Source organism: Plecotus auritus (genome assembly GCF_963455305.1).
Source record: "Plecotus auritus genome assembly, chromosome: 1".
Lineage (NCBI taxonomy): Eukaryota > Metazoa > Chordata > Mammalia > Chiroptera > Vespertilionidae > Plecotus > Plecotus auritus.
In genome coordinates this window covers 190,692,034-190,709,444 of record NC_137770.1, presented here as the reverse complement: position 1 = coordinate 190,709,444, position 17,411 = coordinate 190,692,034, and the positions used below count along the sequence as shown (strand labels likewise).

Genomic DNA, 17,411 nt, shown 5'->3' with positions numbered 1-17,411 from the left:
GGTGCTTCACTGGGCTGAAAAAAGTTTAGCTACATCAGAAAGCAGGTCTAATTAAGCAAGTTTATTCTATATCTAGAAAAGGCTAAGTTGACTCACGCATGCATGATACATATAAAGCTCTCACTGGCACCAACTGCACGTGTGTGATTCCATCTGTTATTGTCAATCGTGAATTTGGTTGACACTTCTATTATAGAGAAAGGGCGAATATCGATATTAAAATATTTCTTCTAATTAATTTCCTCTCAATGTGCATGAATTTGTGCACCGGGGCACTAGTATACAATAGTTAATCACCTCCTAAGTTATAGAATTTATAAAGAATAACTTAGGATGCTTTACTTATAGCACGAGACAATAAACAAGGTTCTCTGCAGATAAATTACTTGTCCCCCCCCTAAAGGAAATAGCAGATAATACAAAATCATTTGGCATAACTTTTTAATATCAGATAATGGCTATGTAACAGATTTCTATTTTTCTTAGGCTAATATTAAATTAATTGGCCTCCTTTAAATCCATACTGGCTGGAGAACAGAGTGAAACAAGATAGGAAGAAACATTATACAGGAAGAGGAAGCTGGGCCTGATACTTTAAAATGCAGCAGATTCATCGTGTTGAAGACATTCCTATTATACATGTCAAAAATCACCCTGTATCCTTCTCACAACGTAAGTACCAAGGGCTTAAGAAACTGAGGAAAATTAAAAGAATTAGTGTGTTAGAAAGCAATTATCACTCTTATCTAAGGAACTTGGTGTGGAAAGGACTGCCAACAGATGAAGAACCAGAGGCCAGATAGGATAGGCAACCTGCTCAAAGTAACAAAGCTCTCTTGCAGCAGGGATACAATAAGAATTCAACTCCCTCCCTCTTGTTAATCCTCATTTGAGGACATTTCCCCATTGATTTTTTTTAGAGGGGGGGGGGGCGGGGAGACAGAGAGAAAATCAATGTAAGAGAGACACATAGATTGGTTGCCTCCCACACACGTCCCAACCAGGGCCTGGGATGGAGCCTGCAACCAAGGTATGTGCCCTTGACTGGAATTGAACCAGGGACCCTTCAGTCCTCGGGCCGGTGCTCTAACCATTGAGCCCCGGCTAGGGCAAGATTTCAAATCTCTTAATTTCTGGGTCTCTGAAAGTGTCAGTATAAATAGGAACTTGTCTTTTATAAGCAGAACTAATGAATACCTTTAAGAAATTAGGCCACACGTAAAAAAAATCGTACTTAGTTGTATTTTTTCCCCATTCAATAGTCTTCTAAACCCCAAAATACAATTACAGTAGTACCTTAAATCCCTGTGGCTTCGCATAGATCTAGTTCAGTGGTCGGCAAACTCATTAGTCAACAGAATGGCAAACCACGGCGCAAGCCGCGGTTTGCCGACCACTGATCTAGTTGATTTAAAGTTACTGATCTAAGCAACCTCTCCAAAATGCATAATGACAGTAGCTCTCTATGTAGGGACTCAGTTTCCTCAAGGTTTAACAGTACCTGCTACTGGATTAGTATACGATAGAAGAGTGGTCATGGTACACTCTTACTAGTAAATCTCAAACTTGTTCAAGAAATGCAGCATCTGATCCCCGTTGTGCTCTTTTGTGGAATATCACAAAGCAATGATATATTAAACTTAAAATAATTAGGTGCCACGTCAGACTAAAATACTATACACATATAGAAAGTGACAAAAAAAATTAAAAACTTTATAGGAGAAAACTTAAACCTAAGTCATTAATAATTGTCCTTGACTGAAGAAACTGATGTGCAAATTTAATAGTAAGACCATTCTAATAGGGAAAGGAAATCAAGGCCCTACTCACACATAACCATTAAAACAGCAGCAGCAACAACAAAATCCAAATCCAAAACAAAGCAAAAAAACAACAGTGTAATTGGTCAAAATACAAATAGTATTCATATTAAGTGGGCCAGGATATACAAGTATTTCATATACTAAAAAAACTACTACAGGGCACATCATCACTAGGCTTGTCACAATGGATTACAACATTATGGAAGATCAATAATCCAATATTTGTTATGTATTATACCCAAGCACATAATAATTTTTGGTTAACCAAAAATGGAGGGAAAATGACACATATTACTGACAGACATTACTTTAAATGTTTTGGCTCAAGTCTTACAGCTTATGCAGTTACAACACTTAGGGTATCCACTATAGGCTAAAGCCATGCAGGTATTGAGGGGTCAGACAAGACATGGAAGCCTTAGATGTAAGGACTGAAGGACTCGAAGTTACAGGTTTCTGGGCTTAAGATGATATCTAGTGTTCCAAGATTTACAAGTGTGTGCTGGAGTCTGACATTACACAGACACGGTGGTAAGCATACCAAAAAAACAACACACACACACAAAAAAAACAACCACACACCCAAAAGCCTGCACCAGTACAGTCAGATAAATAAGCCATCCTTAATTGCTTGTTCAACCAAATGAAACACACTAATACTGTCGACTTTATTTCTGGTACTAGACTTTTCACACTCTGCAGGGCTCCCATTGAGTTGTTTATAGAAGTGATATTCTAGACCTATCAGTGTCTTACTTATTAATGATTATGGGAGCCAATAATAAACTATCCTCAAAAAATTCCTACCAACGAAAGGGAAACAGAAATGTGAACGAGCCAATATGTGCAATAAACCCTATTTATTTAGCTTGAAGAGAAGTCATCTACATTACTGTATTATTACATTTGTTTATAATGAATGAATGGATGAATTTCCTAAGTATTTGGCATTTCTTGAGTTTGTAATTAGAGCAAGGATAAGGCCATAGGGAAACATGTTAAGGGATTTGGGGGAAGCTTGCCCGTGTGTTTAAGAGAAGCAGAAGAGCAGCAGCTGACACACAGATGTGCACTCAATCATACACTAGGCATTTACTGAACACCTAATATGCATGGCTCATTGCCCTGGCCTTAAATGTACACTAGTCAGCAAAACAGACAGAATGCACATCCACTGGAGCCAGCAGTCATTACACAATACTGTTGGGTTCTCTCCTAAAGTTTTCAATGATTAATCCCATTTTCAGCAATTCCATAATTCAGCAAACATTTATTGAATGAAATAGGAATTCAGAAGTTAAAAATAAAATCTTGGAGCTCAGTCTAGGGAGAGGAGACAAACAAACAAAAGAGCTAGTAAGTAGGGGTATGACAAAGGATGCTAAGGGAACACAGGGGAGGGACAAACCAAGCACTATTCTGCATAGCAGGAAAGGCTCAGGGGCAGGTTAAGGTAGCATACTTCAAGTCCTTACATTGGACTCCAGGGTCTGCCAGCACCTCCACCACCCTGAGCTCAGCTCTCACCTCCCTCCAGCCAACCCCTACCTGTTCTCCCTCCTGCTTCAGGGCCTCAGCACCTGCCCTTCTCTCATATCCAAAACTTACCACAAATGCTTCAAGCCTCTGCTCACTTTAACAAAGAGGGCTTCTCATAGAGCCCTCTAAATGGCAACCCCATGCACACCTCAGGACTCTACACTCCCTTAATTCCCTTACCCAACCTTGTTTTTCCATGGCACTTATTACCAACTGACAATAGGTACATCTGTTGTCTGCGCCACCCCCCCCCCCCACCAGCATTTAAGTTCCTTGATATAACTCCATCACCTAGCACTGTGCAGAGCAGATAGCAGACACACAAACTTTTTTTAAAAGAATGAACAAAAGAATGGCTGTCAGAGATGAGCCTGGAGAAGCTGAAGCCAGGCCATACAGTGTTTTGTATAGACCAAGACCCAGTGCTTTAATGACTCTCTGATAATGACTTAGGTAGGATCTACTAAAATATTTTAAGCAGCAAGAAAGATATGCATATCGTAAAGATCAGAATTTTATATTTTTCAAAATTAAAAAAGAAGAAAGGAGAATTCATTTTGGAAAGGGTAGGAGGGGAACTGGTGAGAAGGGGTGAGGACGGAGTTGAGAGCATTTTTAAGACTACTGTAATAATCCACTAGGGAAACATAGAACTTAATGCAAGGCCTCTGAGGAGGAGGGGGTTGAATAGGAGAAACATTTAGAAGATAAAAGCAACTGGACCTGATCTGATGCTTACCTGTATGTGGAAACTGAGGAAGATCAAGGAGTGGAAGATGACTGCCAGCCTTCCATCTAGTCACAGGGTAAATGATATGGGCACTTACTCAAATTGAGAAGACAGGAAAGAAGACATTTGGGGGGAAAGATTATGAGCTAAGGTTTGGTCATGCTGAGATTGACATGCCTATGGAACATCTCAGTGGCTATGTCTCAATCAGCGGTTGGATATGTGAATCTAGAGCTAAGTAGTAGCAGTTGAAGAAATACTTTATAATTTGAGAATTTTTTAAAATGTTTTTTATTGATTTCAGAGAGAGGAAGAGATAGCAACACCAATGATGAGACAGAATCATGAATGGGCTGCCTCCTGCATGCTCCCCACTGGGAATGGAGCCCGAAACCTGGGCATGTGCCCTGACCAGGAAGCAAACTGTGACCTGGTTCATGGGCATTTGAGAATTTTTTTAATTCTAAATTTTTCTTAAAGAAACAAGCTTTACATACCTTTTCTTAAAAAGCCACATTTTTAAAAATGTTAACACTAAGTATTAGCATTCCCTAATAGTAATTCTTTTTTAAAAAGGTAGTTCTAATAATATGAAAGGCAATTCTATAAGAAGAAGCATCCTTTAAGTGCCATAGCCTTCATAGTGATATCATGACTGATGACCAAGCCAAAAAATAATTTTTAGCAATGTCTGTCATAAACTTCCTATGTTGATTCAAATACTACTAAAAATAAAAATTAAGAAGTCAAAAACATTAAAGGAGACCACTACACATATAACAAATGGCTGTAACAATGATTTTCAACTAGTGTGCCACAAAAATTTTTAAAATATGCAATACCTTACTGTATAGTCAGGGGCACTGGCCTCTTATTGTCAAATAAAAAAAATGACAACAGCCAACACAACTATAGCTGTCCTGTGAGAATGAATCAAAATTATATCTATTTTTTATAAGATCAGCAAAATATATATATTTTGGTGTGTCACAGATTTATTCATTAGCTTATGTGCGCCAAGAGATGAAAAAGATTGAAAATCGTGGGCTATAATTTTATTTTATTTTATTTATTTATTTATTTTTTTTGCGTGGGCTATAATTTTAATAACTGATAATATTAAGTGCTAACAAGGATGCAGAACAACTGAAATTCTCTTACATTGCTACTGGTAGGAATGCAAAATGGTATAGTCATTTTGGAAAACAGTTTGGCAGTACAACATAAAATTACTGATATTAATAAATATACACTTACTCCACACCTCCTAAGTACAACTCAAGAAAATTGAAAACATCTGTCCCTCACATACACCTGTACATAACTGTTTACAGCAACTTTATTCATAATTGACCAAAAGTGGGAATTCAAATGTCCGATTCATGAACAGATGAACAAATTGTGATACCACGATATAATAGAATGCTACTCAACAATACAAAGGAACAAACTCAGTGGTGTGTTATAGTGGGCTGGTACCAGCTGGTGAGAGCCCACTGTTAAATTTATAGAAATTTTGCCAGCTGACTCAGATAGTTTAATTTAGGCCATGATTAGAATATTTACAGTGCAATAATTAGCAAATGCTAAAAATCAGGGATTTTTTTTTTTTTCACTTTAGAGGGCAAGTTGTTACAATATTTATCAGCTAAGGTTTGGTCTAAACAAGCTACTGATACATGCAACAACTTAACAAATATCAAAAGCATTATGCTAAGTGAAAGAAGACACAAAAGACAACATATTGTATGATCTCCTTTATATGATATTCTAGAAAAGACAAAACTATAGGGGCATTCATTAGTTAATGGTTGCCAGGCCAGCACCATGAGAACTTTTTGGTGTGATGGAAAAGTTTTGTATCTTTTTGTTATTGTTGTTATTCCTCACCCATGGATATTTTTTCCATTGCTTGCTTTTTAGAGAGTGGAAAGGAGGTAGGAAGGGGAGGGAAGAGGACGGGGAGAAGGGAGAGGGAGGGGGAGGGGGAAGAGAAGGGGGATGGGTAGAGGGGGGGGGAGAGGGGAAAGGGGGAGGGGTAGAGAGGGAGGGGAAGGGGAGAGGGAGAGAGAAGGGAGGGGGGGAGAGGAGAGGGGGAGGGGGACATTGATGTGAAAGAGACACATCAATTGGTTGCTTATCACACCTCCAGGACCAGGGGCAGGGAGAAAACCCACAACCCAGGTATGTGCCCTTGACCAGGAATCAAACCCGAGACCTTTCAGTGTGTAGGTGGAAGCTCTAACCACTGGAAAACAGCACCGGCCAGGATGAAAAGTTTTATCTTTATTATGGTGATGGTGATGATTATCCAATTGTATACATTTGTCAAAACTTTTATTACAGATAAATTACACTGCAGTAAACCTGAAACTACAAAACAATTAGAAGAGTCATATACCTCATTTCTTTTCTGGAAAATAAATGTTCCATACATGCACAGGAGGGACTGGGACTTGTCAGTAGAAATATCAGGAAGGCAGATTTTAACTCACGTAAACAGAACAAAATTTTAAATGTCAAAAAAAGAACTGAGCTTGTAATCACAGAAAGTATGAAAACCAGAGCCTGAATGATCCTGCCAAGGATGCTTCGAAATGGCCCTAGCTTGGGTATGATTTCAGACTAGCATGACCAACAGAGGTTTCATACCTAAGGCCTCTTTTTACTCAGAGTCAACAGTTCCAAAATTCCATGATATTGTGTGCTTGATCATCTCAGATCCACTTTTTAATGTTAACAAAACACCTAGTACTCAGTTTAACATCAAGCAAATGCTATCTTTAATTCAAAACTTAGTGTAGCCTTCCAAGGAGTGCGGGCTTTGACTTTGGACAGTCTGGGTTTAAATGTTGGCCCACCAGTGTCTGTGACTTTGAACAAGCGTTTCTACAGATCTAGTTCCTCGTTTAGAAGTAGGATTAACATTTCAATAAGAATGCATGAAAAACAATTTCCATGTGCCAAACTGTCAATAAAAAACATTTCTTAGATACTAGAGGCACGATGCATATGAAATTCATGCAAGGGGCTCGGCCCTCGCAGCCCCAGCTTCCTCTGGAAGGTCGATCAGCTGTCCGATCTAATTAGCATATTACGCTTTTATTATTATAGACTAGTGCCCCAGTGCACGGATTCGTGCACATTGAAAGGAAATAAATTAGAAAGTGGCTGGCAGGGTGGGACTGGGAAAGACGGGCCAGACATACCCTGGAGCCAACCTCCCGCAGTCCCTCCCCAGCCGGCCGCACCTAGGGCGGTGCTGTGGCTCAAAAAATGTCTGCAGAGTGAGCGGAGTGGGGAGGGGAGGGGGGTCCCTCCAGCAGGTGGGGGGGTCCCGCGACCTGACCTGAGGGGATCGGGCCAAAACTGGCTTTCCGACATCCCCCGAGCGGTCCTGGATTTCGAGGGTAGTTCTCGGGTGACGCACCCTGGAATTGGGCTCCCTCCTCTCTGGTTCTGGGTGCGTCACCCGAGAACTGCAGCTGCCAAGTCACCGCAGCTCAGCAGCTCCTGCGTTGAGCGTCTGCCCCCTGGTGGTCAGTGCCATACCATCTGGTCGGACGGTCCCTTAGCCTTTTATATATACTAGTATAGATAACTGAAAAGATACAAATTCTCAAATCTAATCCCCTCTAAGAATTTTAACATTCCAAATATGAGAGATTAGTTCTTTAACTCTATATCCAGTAGTTCATAATCTTTTGTGGAGACAGATCTTTTTGAGAATGTGATGACACCAAGGATTTTTTACTCCCCAAAAATGCATATACAGGCATACCTCATTTTTTTACACTTTATTGCACTTCACAGATGTTTTTTGCTTTGTTTTGTTTTTTTTACAAATTAAAGACAAGACTCTCCATCAGTAAAAAGATTGTGACTAGCATTGATGCCGTGGTCTGGAACCGAACCCGCCAAGCCTCTGAGAAATGCCTTTACATGCTATATTCTGTCTATTATTTGAGGATTCAAGAATCGTCTGAAGCACTTGCATGAAATTAAGAATGCCTGATGTACACCCCTAAAATTGCAAAGTTGAGCAGTGTAATTTAAGAATCTTCAAAGTAGAGAATCCAGCTAATATTGAAATGTACAGTGTCATTTACTTTTTTAAAAAACAGACATACAAGACCAGCCAGAACATGTTTTCTAATTCATATCTCCTTCAGAAAGTTCAAATTTGGAAACAATTTTTTTACATGAATCAACTCCAAGTCGGAAAAACTAGTAGAACTATATTTCTACCTGCTTGAGAATGAATGGTTCAAAGTGTAACATGTAATCCTGATGCTCAGAGATGCACGAAGAGTTTTCAAGTCAGCCTAATTTGCAATGTGTTTTTAAATATAAAAACCATAGCAAGCTAATTTCTCTACTTGGAGTCCCATGATAAAGTTTTATTTTTATTTTTCAGCTGGATTTATTTTTTCCTATACCTATGCACTTACTTTATTAATCAATATATTTTTGGTTCTGTTTTATGTTTATTTTGTGATAAAGCCTGATGGTGAAAACTAATTGTTCTCAAACCTCCTATTCCAACCTGGAAGTATGCCACTATCTCAAAGCAAAAGGTTTTTTCTTTTTTAATTGTTTGGTTTTCAGATGATAATAGCCAGTTGGCACTAACCAACCCATGCTCATTATTGAACAACAACAACAACAAAAAAAACAGTTTTTCCTATGCACTAGCACCATTTTCCCACAGGAAACAACCATTTTTAAAGCACTGGAAGTCTAGGCAAGGGTTCACATATATAGTAAACATCCTTTCAATCAGGTTTTATCTGATTATTTCAATGAAAGGGAGACCTAATACTGTAGATCTCAGAATCCAACTGTTAAAAATCAATGAAACGCTGCACCTGAGGAGCAAACACTAGCCAGGTGGGCCCAGTGGCTTTTGGTCGGAAAGGTCACATCTGCGTTTCAAACCCCACGGTGACCGTGAATGTCTGCGATGCCACCTCATCCTCGTACAAAAGAAGGAAAGGGCAAACATACGGCACAGGGGCACCTCGGGTTCCTTCCACAGACCAAGGGTTTCCAGCGCAGGGGTGGCGGGGGGAGGAGGAGAATCAGCCAGGCGACGCCCGCAGCCGGGAGACAGCGCCCGAGGGATGGAGGCCTTGCTGGACTGCGCCCGGACGCAGGGGGCTCCGGGAGCGGGCACCGCGGGGGCTGGCGGAGGGCCCGGTCCGGATCCCTTTCCCGGACCGCGGGGTTACGCCCCCACTGCTCACCGGCGGCGACGTCCAGCCCTCCTCCGCCCTCCTCCCCCCGCCCCCAAACCCCCCAGCATCGCTCCCCGCCGCCGCCAGCCGCCGGCCGCGCGTGATCCCGACCCCGACCCGACCGCCACGGCGCCCCCTCCAGGCCGCGGAGGACACAGGCCCGGCCACCAGCCCCGAGGGCAGCGCGGTCCCGGGGGAGGACGGGAGCTGGGCCGCGGCCTGTCCCCAGGGCAGCGGGCGCAGGGCCGCGAGGGGCAGCGCCTGGGCCCCGCACGAACAAAGCGGCGCGGCGTCGGGCGCGGAAGGGGAGGTGGGCAGGGGGTACTCACCGGAGGACGCGGGCCTGGCGGGGGACTCCCGGGCCGGGGCGCCGGCGACGGGAGGGAGCGGCGGGCGCGGGCTGTGGGCGCTCCGCGGCGGGGCCGGGCGGGCTGCGTTCTGCGGCCGCGGGTGAGGGTGCGGGTGCGGGAGCCGGTCCGCCGGGGCGGGCAGCGGCACTAGGCGGCCGGGGCAGCGACGCCGCCGCCTTCCCCTTCTGCTGCCCGGGTCCGTGTCCCCCCGCGTCCTCCTCCGCGCTGGGTCCCCGCCGCCGCCTCAGCCTCGGCGCTTCTCCGGCTTCTCCTCTCCATCAAGGCCGGGCCGACCCGCAGGAACCATCCCGGGAAGTGAGGGGCAGCCGCTGCTCCCCGCAGCTGTCGGAGGCCATCTTTAATCCGCCGCCTCCCGTCCTCCTCCTCCCGCGGCCGGGCGCTGACTGACTGCCTCTGGATCCTCCTCCCGCCCCGCCCGCTCCTACCGCGCCGGCCGCGGAAATTGCAGCCGCTCTTCCTCTCTCCCCTCCCGCCTTTCCTTCCTCTTTCCTGACTCCCCTGCCCCCCGCTTCCCCGCACACCCACTGGCCGGTGTCGCCACCTTTTGCAGGCAGCGGGCGCCGGAGGCTTCGGGCTGGAGTGTGGCCCCGTGTCACTCGTCCCTCTCCCCCTTCCCGTCCCGACGCGCACGCCCGCTTCGCCCCCCTCCCTGCGCTCGGCTCTCGGCTCCCTCCCCACCCCGCGGCCCTCGCCCTCCCGCTCCCTGCGGCTCCCGAGCCTTGGCGGAGGAAGGACCGCCGGGCTCTGCGCTCCCAGCCCTGCGCGCGGTGCTGGGGGCCGGGGCCGGGGCCGGGGCCGCGTGCTGGCGGGCGGCGCTGGGAGGACGGGAGGCTGCGTTCATCACTCCGCCGGTACAAAAGCTCTGCCCCCGCTGGCTCCTCCACTACGCAGCTCTGAAACTCCGGGATGGTGTCGGGTTTGGCTCGGTCCGTCATTGGACCGAGGAGTTGAAGAGCCCAGTCTCAGACATTGCCTTCCCTCGGTGACCTTGAGCCGACCGCCTCAAGATTTTCGGGTTTTTCTTTCCTCCCTGGAAAGGGCATTATTGATACCTTTGCAGACCCAACAAACACAGTGTTTAGACCCCGTTAGCACGCTTTGGTAGCCCTAGGACCACGAAGTGATCATCAGTGTGTCCCTCTGTGGTGTGTTCCTACTCAATCCAGGGGACAATTGGGCAGGCTGCGGTTCTGGCAATGGAGGCAAACTGAGTCAGCAATTAAGTGGACTCCCTTACACAGGCTTAGAGTGGGGAAGTGGTCATGTCGCTCTCAAGACAGACTTTGTTTTCCCTAACACTGCAATCTGCAGAAGCTTGTGAATTTCCTCTGACAAAGATGAAGCAAGTGGACTTGCTGTTTGTTTCTTTGCAGCCACTTTGCCTTTGGCAAATTGGACCCATTTGTAAGGATTCACTCACCGGTGACTACAAGGTTCAGCACTGATGACAAACACAGGGGGTATAATATGTGAGCACTCTGTTGAAGAGTGTGTGTGTGTGTGTGTGTGTGTGTGTTGGTGGGGGGCACAGTTTACACTTATTTGGGACAGTGGTTATCAAAAAACACCTTGTCCTTACAGAATAAGATGACTAGATGTGTTCTGAGATCATTTTCTTTGACAAGCCAAATACAGGGAGAAATATTTTAAAATGTAGTTTTAGATTCTACTTCAAAATGAGTCATTTTTTTTAAAGTTTAAATCTAAAATGTGTTTCAGAGTTCTTTGTGAAAAGAATACATCAAAGTATTTTCATTTAAAAAATGAAAATACTTTGCGGGGCAGGAAGGTGGGGTTCTGATCTTTTTCTTCTATCCACACAAAATGCCTTCCAGATCTCAGATACCATCTTTCAATACCAGTAACTCAATATGAAATCAACAACCTGCATCAGCCTCTAAAACTTTTAAACCCAAATAAAGTCCTGGAGACAGTTTTATATAATACATTTGGAGTAAATTATAAAAAACAAAGCACCTATATGGTGTAGGATGTGTTTTCTTTTTGGCCTTTTAGTGTTTATTCTTCATTTAAATGTGCTTCAACAGTCAAAATCAACACAAAATTCTAAGTACTGCCTTATAAATGTGTATATTTGCAGAAAAAATTAAAAAGATAAAATGAATACAAAGTGAGTGAGAAAAATCAGTTGACTTCTATTAAACACAGACCAGTGTGCATTTTAAAAGGAGGGTTTTCAGTTCAATATGAGGTTTCAGTAATCTTATTGAGATTTTATTTACACTGAAAAAAAAACACAGGAGTCTGTATTTTAAAATTCATTAACACTTTAAAAATATTTTTCTGCTGAAAGAAATATATTGCAATAAAGTTCATGGGTAGATCAATACACAAATGCAGCCATTTCTTAATGTCTTACAAACTGAAAATCTCATAAAGGTTTTTCAGTGATATACACAAAAATGTAGCAAGCTTTCTTTTCTTTACTACACTCATATAAACATAAGCATGTAATTATTGATAGTATCCAGAGAATCAGACCCTTTACATTTACTTTGGGCAGCTCTGTTTCAGGTCTGTCATCCTTACAGCTCTTGCCTTTTTCAGTCTTTGTTGCCAGCTAAGTGTAGTTTCTCTGTCATGTTAGGGTTCAAGTATAAAAAAAGGTCAGACCAGGTTCTCCCACAACATGATTATTGTTTCACATGTATTCACTCTCAGATAAACTCAAGGTCCTCCATAAAACAAAGGATTGTGTTAGCCAGGGATAAAGCCTTTGTGCAGAGGCCAGATGGAAAGGGATCGAAGCATGTGCAAGATACTCCCCCGGGAATGGAGGAGCAGACATGAAGGGCTATTGCTAAGCAGAGCCTGGTCCCCAACTTACACATCATGAAAAAGGTGATTGTGGAGAATAGCGAAGATATTTGTGGTAATAAAATCCACATTTGTTTTTAACAGGATTGAAAATCCTATGAACATGAATAAGCAAAACATAACTTTGAAGGAAGATGAAGATAAGATCATGAAAAATATCAAAAGTAAGAAAGAAAATTTTTAAATAATAGAAAAGAGCGCTATTGGGCAATTGTTAAGTAATATGTATTGACAATTTGCTATTTAAACAATTATTTTCTTTAAGACTAAATAGGAAATAATTTTAACTTGGGCAGGTAGAATTATCCCAGAAATAAGTAAATTATAGAATTTTAAGATGTTTATTGCCAGAATAGAGTGCTAAATTATGCTGGAACACAAAAATTAAAAGAAATTGAAGCTTCAGTCAACATTTTAAATTACATAACTACTAAATTTAAAATCCACATCCATTTTTCCAGGCTATTAGGTACAACAATAGAAATGCCACATTGTTTTTCCTAGTTTGAAAGAGCCAGATGGAAAATAAACTGGGCAAGCAAATGAAAGTCTCTGGGGAACATGGGATTTGAATGACTACAGAAACCATATTCCAGTCAAGAACATAGTCTTGGGTAAATGTTCAGTGTTATTCTCATAATCTCTGTTCTTTCAGAAAAGATTAATATTTCCACTCCATGTCTTCCCTCTTTAGATGGACTGTCTAAAATATCAAGTGAATAATGACAAGCCATATTTATCTTCACTGATTGAAATTTAGTATCATTTTTCACTCCTCAATTTAGAGAACCCCATATAATTAACTGATGAGCTGTCCTCGAGACAGTGCCATTTAAAGTCATTACTGCACTCTAATTGGGAAGAAAAGCTTTTAGAAAGTTCCAATTAGAGACTATTTTTTGTTCTTATAAATACATTCAAAGGAGGTACTGAGCATTTGGTTTGGGTTTCTTTGGGAGGCCAGGGGAGGTTGTAGCTTGGTTATTGTTTTTGTGTTTTTACTTCAGTAAATAATACAAGATAAAGCTTCTTTAAATTTTGAAGAGAAACTTGAAGACATAAGGAAACTGAATAGCAACAATTTCTGCTTTTGCTCATCATTGTCCTAATGACTATTATAGAAACAGGATTTTTTGAATACTTCATTATTAATAAATTGTATTTCTACTTAAAGTCTGAAGGACTTCTTGATTTTCAATTCCTTCATGTTTCTTTTTGAAGAGTCCAGACCTTTAAAACGAGTATCTTGACAATGTTCTTACAAGTTAAATATAGTAGTGTACAGACTAGATTCATTTCACTCATCAAAAAAGTGGGGCAAAAGACAAATTCAAATGGCTGTGGTCACTTACTGTATATTTCATGGCACTCTGAATAAAACCCAGATCTCCTGACTCACTTTCAAGTTCAAAAACTTCAGAGTTGAAGGGTTACTTTTATAGGTGGGGAACTGAAGCCCAGTAAAACTTTTAACTATTCCACATTAGTTCAAATAGAATTTAAATGTTATTTCCATCACTGTTCAGCATTGACCTTGCATGGAAATAAAGCACAAGACAAAGTAAACTAAGCTGCGCTTTCCTGTTGTTTACAAAAAGGAGACCAATTGTTTTAAATAAACCAAATGAGAAACAATATTAAAGAAATGTTCAAGTTGAAAAAAACGTATGAATTTTTAAATCTATACCAGCCCCTATTCTATAATATATATTTATAGTTCAAAAAGTTAACTCTCAAAAATACTGTGTTATTTAATAGAGTGAGGCTGAATTCTAAGAGGGGCTCAGGAGATACTGCTTTTAACTAAATAAAGCAAAACAGTGCCATCTGCTGACTGGAATTAAAAAAGTGATTGGTCTTTGATGCACCTGTAAAGTTCAAGAAACTGCTATTAATTTATCCCATACAGTATATCTTTTAATCATGCTAAGTACTATGCTGGGTGATTAATTAATCAGTATCTTGTACGGAAATTTGGGATTATATTCTATACTAGCATGTGGTTGTTGTTTAGCATTATTTGAAAGCTGGCCAACAGTTAAAGTCATCTATCAGTAATGTAGCCATATTTGGCTAAAACCACATTTAGTTTTAAGGCTAAAAAGAGTAAAGTGATTAGCTTGGAATTTTGGATTTGGTATATTTTATATAAAGGTTTTTGTTTATGAATATAAAACCATACTGAAATAACTTGGAAAATAGAGAACTTTAAAGTTTGATTCTTGACCTAATAATTTCTTTTTACAAATATTTGAGTAGCTGCTATGCCAGAAACTTGATTGCCTGCAGAAGAGGTAAATAAGACCTAATATCTGCCCTCATATAGTTCACAGTGTACTGAAGGAGACAGATGTAAACCAGAAAGCATAATGTCTTAAGAACTGTCATAGTGGGGCACACAAATCATTACCAACAGTTCATATAAATTAAAGCATAACAAGCATTTGCTTCTATTCTCAATTGCTATAACTAATCATTGGACTTATGTAAGAACTGCATTTTAAACCTTTCTCCCTGCATGGTGTTTTTGTTCTATTGCTTTACTTAGAAACCTCAAAAGGCAACATCCATAATACTTCAATTTCTCTCATCCCCTGCATCAAGTCTATTGCCAAGTACTGTTAATTTTACATCCTAAAACAGTCTCATTAACTCTTATTTCCATTTTCTCTGGCAGTACCCTCGTCTCACTTTCACAACTGCACTAACCTCTTATCTGGTCTACCCACATTCACTTGGGCGCCTTCCAATCCATTGTTCCCACTTACAGATTTTCAGTGGCTCCTGGGACCTGGCACAGTTGGTCCAGCACAACCCTCTCTAATGTCAGCTCACATCATGATTTTCTTGCAGTTTCTCTGCTGCTGTCACTTTGTCCTGCTTTCAGCTCCTTCTGCCACAGAGCCTTTGCACAGTCTATTCCCTGTCCCTTGGTTCTTCACTTATCTTAAAGAAGCCTTCACTTGAACTGCCTAAGACACAAATCCCACATGAAAAATTTTCATAGACCCACTCAACTTTTCTTCATAGCACTCATCACAGATGTAATTTTATAATTGTATCTGTTATTACACAACTTATTTGTATAATTTCAATGAAGATAGTAGAAATACAATTCATTAATAATGAAATGTTCAAATTCCAATTTTGGCAACAATCTTTGCATTCCAATTCATCCAGAAAAGTTTTGAATCAAGCAATTAAAAACTATCATAACTTAATGAAGGATACTAATAATGGGGATGAATAAATTAACTGGATTATTAGTAATTCCAAACACATACTATTTTCTCTTTATTGGAACACTGTTTTTTTCATGTTTCTTTCCTATGTGTCACACCAAGACTAGAACACATATTTGTTTTCTGTGTACTAGATCTAATTATCTCAATCAAAAATCGTGCTAATTTGGGGATGCATTATATTCAAAACAATATTATTTTGGAGAGAAACTACAAATAAAGTTAAACATGGAGCTAATTTTTTTCTAGATCTTCTCTATCACTAAAATGTTTGTGCCCTAGCCAGTTTGGTTCAATGGATAGAGGATAAGCCCATGGCCTGAAGGATCCCAGGTTCGATTCCAGTGAAGGGCACATATCTCAGTTGCAGGCTCGATCCCCAGCCCTGGTCGGGGCACATGCTGGAGTCAACCAATTGATATGTCTCTCTCACATTAATGTTTCTCTCTCTCTCTCTCTCTCTCTCTCTCTCTCTGTCTCTACCCCTTCTCTTCCACTCTCTCTAAAAATTAATGGAAAACTATCCTCCAGTGAGGATTAACTAACTAACTAACTAACTAAATAAATAAATGTTTGTGCTTCCCTTTTTGTTCTTCCTCATCTCCTGAAATTTCTGCCATCATTATGTGCCTTTCAAAATCAAGTTGAAGTTTTACTGTATTTTAGACCTGGCACAGTAGGTCCACCACACCAACTCAGCCAGTGAGTTGGGGGTAAAGAGACACAATAACAAACAAATCAACCAAAAACACAACCTATAGTTTCTTTGTTTTATTTAATTTTTTCTCAATAGCTTGGGTTTCCAAACAGAATTAACAAATAGCAACTATTTTCTTGCCTTGTCCAGAAGTTAAATCATTCAGGATTCAAATTGAGATTGTATGCAATTAATTACATTACACATACAATACTAAACATTCATTTAAAAATACAAATTTAATTTAATGACCTACTGTGATGGTTAATTCATGTGTCAACTTGACTGGATCAATTGTTTAAATGTTCTTCTGGATGTGTCGGTGAGTGTTTCTGGATGATATTAACATTTGAATCCATAGATTGAGTAAAGCAGATTGCCCTTCCCAACTTGGGCAAGTCTCCCCCAGTCTGCTGAAGGCCTGAATAGAACAAAAAGACCGAGTAAGGGAGAATTTGTTCTTTGTGTGACTGTCTTCAAGATGGGACATTGGTCTTCTCTCACCTTTGAACTTGGATTTGGACTTGAACTCACACCATTAACTTACCTGAATCTCCAGCTTGCTTACTGCAGATTTTGAGACTTCTCAGCCTTCATAACAGTCAGAGTCAATTCCTTATAATGAATCTCTTTATGATAACTGTGTCTTATATCTCTATATATCCTCTTGGTTCGGTTTCTCTGGAGAACCCAAACTAATACACAAACCATGATACAAAAGACTGACTATAGGTACATAAATTTTATACTATTTAAACATTGTTATGTTGATTGATTTTGGTTTTAAATTCCACATAATTGTATCTTGTATATTCATCTATTCATAAAATAAGAATGAACACACACACACACACACACACACTCCTTGGTCCTTTAAACATTTCCATGTCTCTTCGCTATTCAAATGGTGGGGAGGGGATCTTCCAATCTCCTC

General features: G+C 41.0%; 1 protein-coding gene across 3 annotated transcripts in view; it reads right to left on the bottom strand.

The window, feature by feature from the left end:
• WDFY3 (WD repeat and FYVE domain containing 3) overlaps window positions 1-9,957 on the bottom strand; it is a 284,218-nt gene extending 274,261 nt beyond the window's left edge. The window contains exon 1 of one of the 3 annotated variants that reach the window (XM_080682022.1): window positions 9,659-9,957. The gene's annotated coding sequence lies outside the window, so the exon portion shown is untranslated. Of the gene's footprint in view, window positions 1-9,099; window positions 9,234-9,658 lie in introns of those variants that run through there. The other 2 variants (XM_080682020.1, XM_080682021.1) reach the window with 2 other exon arrangements.
• Window positions 9,958-17,411: the final 7,454 nt, after the last annotated feature.